The following is a 6000-nucleotide window of genomic DNA, read 5'->3' as shown; positions in this document are numbered from 1 at the left end:
TGCCCTCACCTTGGTGCTCACAGGGTTGTTTCTTGTATTTTTTCCCCTCATTCCTCACTACCTGTTCCCTTCTTAAATATGCTTTCCCAGAAGTTCCACTGCCTTGACTGCAGTGCTCAGCCATGGTGGGTGCGTTGGAGCTGACTGGAATCAGCCATATCTGGCACAGGACAGTCCTGGCTGCTCCTCACAGATCCCACTACCAATGCAAACACCCAGTACCCTAAGAACCAGAGGTAGTCTAAAAATATGAACAGCATAATGTATTTTACAATGAGTAAAATATTAGAATCTGGAGATTTTTTTGGGGGGGTGTTTAATCAGAACATTAAACACAGACTGGAAACAGGAAGAGGAGCTAAAGCAAGATAGCAAGGGAGAAAAGAAATTAAAAAAAAAAATAAAAAGAAGAAAGATAATTGAGAGATTGTGATGGTCTGAGCAGAAAGGATTTAGACCAAAATGTTAATTGGTAAAAGAAAGGGCATTATACATCTACCTTCTTTAAGAAAAGAATGGTAAATTTCAACTCCAGGAGTGACTATTAGAGAAAGCAAGATGTGGCAAAGAAAACTGGTTTTCATTCTTAAATAGATCACCTATGAGCAAGTGCTTGCTGTAGTAACTAGAATAAATAACCTCCATTACAGAAATTTATCTTTTCCCTGCTGCTCTCCATCACAGTTGATAGATGTTCCCTTAGATTTCCCAGTCTTTTTAGCCTACACATAAAACCAGGTACTTTATTAAATTTCACTGGTTTGTTCTCTTTTAAAGATAAAAGTAAATACACTTTGCTAGTATCATTTATGTTAGTATGCCCATATGCTCATGAACCACCTAGGTGTTCCTTACAAATAAGACAAATGCGTCTCTAGGGAGTGTTCTCTGGGTAACCAGTGTGTAAGCTAAACAGAAAACTGTATTGCAACGTCTTCCAGGCATGATACTCCCTGTTTCCATAAGCATTTTTAGCAGTTTTTTTGCTGTTTGTTTATTTTATTTATTCTTCTTTCTTTGTCCTGCATTTCTTTCATTTGAAAGTCCTTCATTTGAACAAGACTTTCTCTCTGACAGCTATCCACTCCCTGGTTCCTTGTATGGGCAACCTGAAACAGGATTAATAGATGTTCAGACTCAGAATATGTTTTCTGGACTAGTTGATATTCCCAGCTCCTTAGAGGTAAGTGTTTCTTGGATAGAAATTCATATAGGAATATGAAGGTAGTGACAACAATATTATAAAGCTATTTAATGTCAGCAGTCAGGAGTACACATGCAAACTCACATTTTGAAAGATGAAATGTCTTACAGAGGGAATTTGACTCGGAAGCCTGGAGCAACACTCTTATTTCTGATCCCAGTTTTGTAAAAGTTATTTTGGGCTGTTTAATGATAAAGGCACTAGTATCATACCTAGATTTAAGTTGTTCTAATGGCTACAGAGAGAATAGTGACTTAATTGAACTATTTTTTTTTCTCTCTCAGTTCTTTATGGAGCAAACATCGCCTATTTCTTTTGACCCATGAGCTAATATAATACACACAATGATTATTCTATACTGGGCAATCTTAAAGTCATGACAAATTATTTTTTATCTCATTCTATCAATGAAAGAACTCAAGTATACATCATGGGAGTCATACATCCAAAGATATGCTGTAGGATAATAAGATATTGAGTCATATCTTAGGTATAATTATGAAAATAATAATTAAGGTCCATTGATTGCTCGTTTTCACCAGTTAAAACTAAAAAAAAAAATCAAACAAAACACACAACAAACAACCAAACAAACCAAACAAACAAAACCACTACAGTTATTTCATAATGCACTATCAGGTTTATTACATTTCTATATTTTCAAGAACTGAGATCACAGTAACAAACACATTTTTCTGGGGGAGTAAAAAGCTCAAGTCCACGAACTGGTAATGCATACCACAGTGCTGGAGGCTGTGTATATAGTTCTTTATGACATGGAGGATTAATGGTATTATTATTTATATTCAGTTATAGTAACTGTACATCAATATAATGGTAGGTAAGTAGCCATTGGCTTCTTCATCTTAAGCATTAAGGATGTTGTTTACTATCTCTCATTTTCGCAGTGTTGCTACGTAAAACAAATAGTGTAGGCAAAAAAGACATCTTGAAATATATACGTGTATTTTCAAAGCACGGCAGGGAGAAGGAAGGTCACTGAACAATATAATTGATGGCAGTAGCAAAATGTTTCCTAACCTGCAACATTACTAGGCTATGTTGATCACAAATGCCAAATCAGATCAAAGTATAGAAATGCAAGGTAACACCCTCTATTCTTTACATTGATTGCATCAAAGGAAATAGAATGTAAATTAGGAAAGCTTTGATGAATGGATAGGCAGCCAACAGAAGCACAATAAGGTGTTGGATTTCTCCTTCCTAGCAGAAGCATACACTGCATTACCCAGCTAATCAAAATATGCAGTGCATATTTCAGCAGATTGAAATCAAATGTAACATGAGATAGCCTTTTATTTTATTCATCTTGAATCTACTGAATGATTACTTTACCTTCTGCTGTTCAGCAACTTTCAGAATAATGCACAACTCAGTGGTCTTGCTTAATGCTCGTGTGTTGAATCTTTATTTAATGTATTTACCAGAGGCTGGTGGTGCAGAACACTGCAGCCTCATAGGCTACCTTGATGGATAAGCTTCCCCAGACAAAACTTTGATTTCTGTGTCATTTTTGCATTTCTGTCATGGAACACCATTGTTCATGTCCTTTCACGAAAGGCCAACAGGCTTCCCACATTGTAAAACAAGAATAAATTCTGTAAAAATTAAGGCCAAATTACTGGCAAGTGAGGTGCTGAATGAAATATAATTAATTAATGTTATCACTGTAAATCATGTTTACAACTTGTTGTGTAAATAACAGTTTATAACAAACATAAATATCAATACAAGAGACTTGGTTCAGCAGTGGCATAAGCTGTTGCTGATAGTCCACATACTAAAGTGTGGAAATTTTACAAGGTAAACATAAATCAGAAAAGAATTGTTTAACCACTAAGGCAATGTTTCAAGTGTCTAGGTTTAACAAAAGTCTAGGTTCAATGTGGCAACTTGACAGAACATAACCAACCGTAGTAACTCAATGACAGAGAAAAAAGTCAAAGGATATACAGCAAGTAATGAACTGTGATACTTTTCTAAACAAATATCTTAACAAACGTCTATCATGAGTCTCTTGAGTTGTACTCACGGGTCTCATACCCTCTTAAATTTACTCTTCCACTGCACACTACCCAATTAAGTCAGCTATCAAAATTCAGGGCTTCAAATTAAAATTCTAATTTGCTCTAATGAATTGAATAAAATCTCCCTAGAAAAAAATACGTCCCTATTATTTTAAAGAATAGCGTGCACAAGACCCAAACCTCTCTATGAAATCAATGTATTTTCTTGGGCAAGTATTGATTTCTGTCTGCCATTGAAGGAAATGTAATTATGCTTTTTTATATTAAAAAACCCACACACTGCCATATCTAGTTTAGTAAAAATTAAGATCCTTAGAAATATTCATGGTAAACATTTTATGCAAGTTCTCAATGTTTCTGGATCTCAAATGTGTTTGTTTGTTTTTAACTCAATATGGGGGGGGTTAACTCTGGCATGGTTAACCAGAAGTGTTTTGAAGGCATGGGTTTGTGTTTCAGAATGCAAAATTTCAGGGTTATTCAAAGCCAGTTCCCTGAAAAAACTTGTGAGTCTAGAGGAAGCTAGAGGAAGGCCAAATGCAAGGTCCCCAGAGAGAAGTTCTGCTGAAAAGCCTAGGAAAGAGATCCCCTACCCTTTACTTGGGAGTTGCTCCTAGAGGAGGCTTTGCTATTCAGCTTCCACTTCCGCTGTTTTGCTGTTGTGCTTGTGCCATGTTCAACCAGGTACCCTACTGCTCCAGATTGTGACCCTCATTCTCACAGCCCTATTTGGTCTTCCTGTGACTTTGTCTGACCCTGAGTTTGCTCACCAGACCTGATCTTGACCCCTACTCATGGGCCAGTGGCTCAGACTGTCCTCTGACTGTCCCTGTCCCCAGGGTGCCTGATGCCTGAGACTGGAACTGCCCCTGGTGCCCCTTGGCTGTCCTGCCTGGGGGGTCGAGTGCTGGCTGTCAGGTGCTGCCCTGATGCACCGCAGAGAGACCCTGCTGCCCCAGCTGCAGGGAAATCCTGACCCATGAGGCACTCTGGCAATTAGATACAAGAAAAACTTCTTCAGCAAGAAGGTACTTAAGCATCATTGCAGGTTTACTCTGCAGAGGCTTTAAAAATTCCATCTTCAGAGATATTTCAGAGCTCAAAAGGATAAACCTCTGAGCTAAGGACCAACCCACACTGCAGCCCAGAAGCTGACCATGATTTGACGGGGATGTTAGAAGAGATGATCTCTAACCAAACTGAAAAGTGGAAAAAAAATTATATACATAAATTAAAGAGAAAAGTCAAGATAACCACAATTTCTAGCATCTGGTTTTAAAAGGAGAGTCAAATCAGGTGATAATGCCCTAAGAGGTACACCCAGGAAGCAGCCACAGTTCTAACTTCAGTGAAACTGTAGTGCTTTAAGCACTGCAGTGTAGGAGTTGACTAAGTATTTGAATATAATTACTTATGTAACTACATCAGGTTACAAACCCCGGGGCAGGATGTTTTAAAATTATCCTTTGCTATACCTAAGTATTTTTGCAGATCTGAACCTTAATGACTACTATCATTCTAAAATAAAGCATAATTGTTAACACTAAGACTTAAAAAAGGCCTCCAGAAAGAAAATTTGCTCTATTTGAAATTGTAGATGATTCTTTGTGTGTTGAATATAAGATGCATGAATTAAATTGCTAAGTACTGAGGAAAAGAGAACAAAAAAAGCCTTAGTTGATAGCAGGCATCAAGCCCTGCTATCACAGATACCACATTTCATAATCTCAAGTTTCAAAACAGCTAAATTTTTTTATCCTAGTACTCTCAGAGAACAGATCCAAAATCTGAGTGCTCCTCTGGTCAGCAACATTAATCTAATTTTCTGCTCCTGTGCTAAAATGATTCTTTAGTTTAAAGAGCATTTCTTCATTCTCTGGATATTTGTAAACAAATCCATATTTCTTCTCAACTTTGCTTGGATAATCAAGCCAATCTCTTCCATTAAAAGGTAGGCTCTCCCAAACACTTTAGCAGCCCTTCTCCTTCCCAGCTTCAGTCTCAGTTTCCAGTACAGGAGGGGTGTTACCAGGGTCTTATACAACAGTAGCTGTATAAGAAAAAAACTTCCAATTTTTTCTAGTTTTTTGATTCAATTCAATATCAAATTTTGCATTTTTAGAATTGAATCCCCTCTGAAGTTCTAAGTAGTCCATAGATCATGTAGAACATCTGAATACAGCCCATTTGCCGTACGTGGGTGATGCTCACCAAGGTTAGAGCAAAACTTCCTATTGTGGATCATCAAGGGCCAGACCCAACATTTTGTGCTTTTTAGTTAGGTACCTTTTTTATTACTTCATTTATAATTTTTACTTTTTTTTTTTTTTTTTTTTTTTTTAGTGGGGAGTTGTTTGGTTGGGACTTTTTATTTGTTTTATGAAGTCTATAATCTTCTGCTTTGATAATAGCTTCCAATTTTCATGTTAGTATTTCATCTGCATAATATTGGGACACAAAAGCAAATATTCAATATGAAAGAGGTGAAAGGCGCTCTCCTTGGAGATATCTCCAGCTATTCTGTGTTTCAAAGCTTTACTGATCCCAGAAAGACTAGTTCAACACTCCAAGTTCTATTAGTTATCTGAACAGACAATCAGTTTTACCAAATCATCTATGGGTTACTTTCACTTGATGATTTAACATTGATAATCCATGCATAAGTTGCCTCAGCAGAGGTTAGGATCATATACAAGGAAAAAAGTCTTCACCAGAAGGGTTGTCAAGCATTGAAACAGGCTGACCAGG

The 6000-nt window shown here is 37.1% G+C and overlaps 1 long non-coding RNA gene across 1 annotated transcript in view; it reads left to right on the top strand.

The window, feature by feature from the left end:
* Positions 1 to 1082: 1082 nt before the first annotated feature.
* LOC115307758 overlaps positions 1083 to 6000 on the top strand; it is a 43988-nt gene continuing 39070 nt past the window's right edge. Inside the window, exon 1 of the long non-coding RNA XR_003916112.1 lies at positions 1083 to 1183. This is a non-coding gene — a long non-coding RNA (uncharacterized LOC115307758). The remainder of the gene's footprint in view (positions 1184 to 6000) is intronic.

Source organism: Manacus vitellinus, unplaced genomic scaffold (genome assembly GCF_001715985.3).
Source record: "Manacus vitellinus isolate BGI_N305 unplaced genomic scaffold, ASM171598v3 scaffold_4_pilon, whole genome shotgun sequence".
Lineage (NCBI taxonomy): Eukaryota > Metazoa > Chordata > Aves > Passeriformes > Pipridae > Manacus > Manacus vitellinus.
Note: the sequence above shows the minus strand (reverse complement) of the source record. Positions and strands in the feature narration are given on the sequence as shown.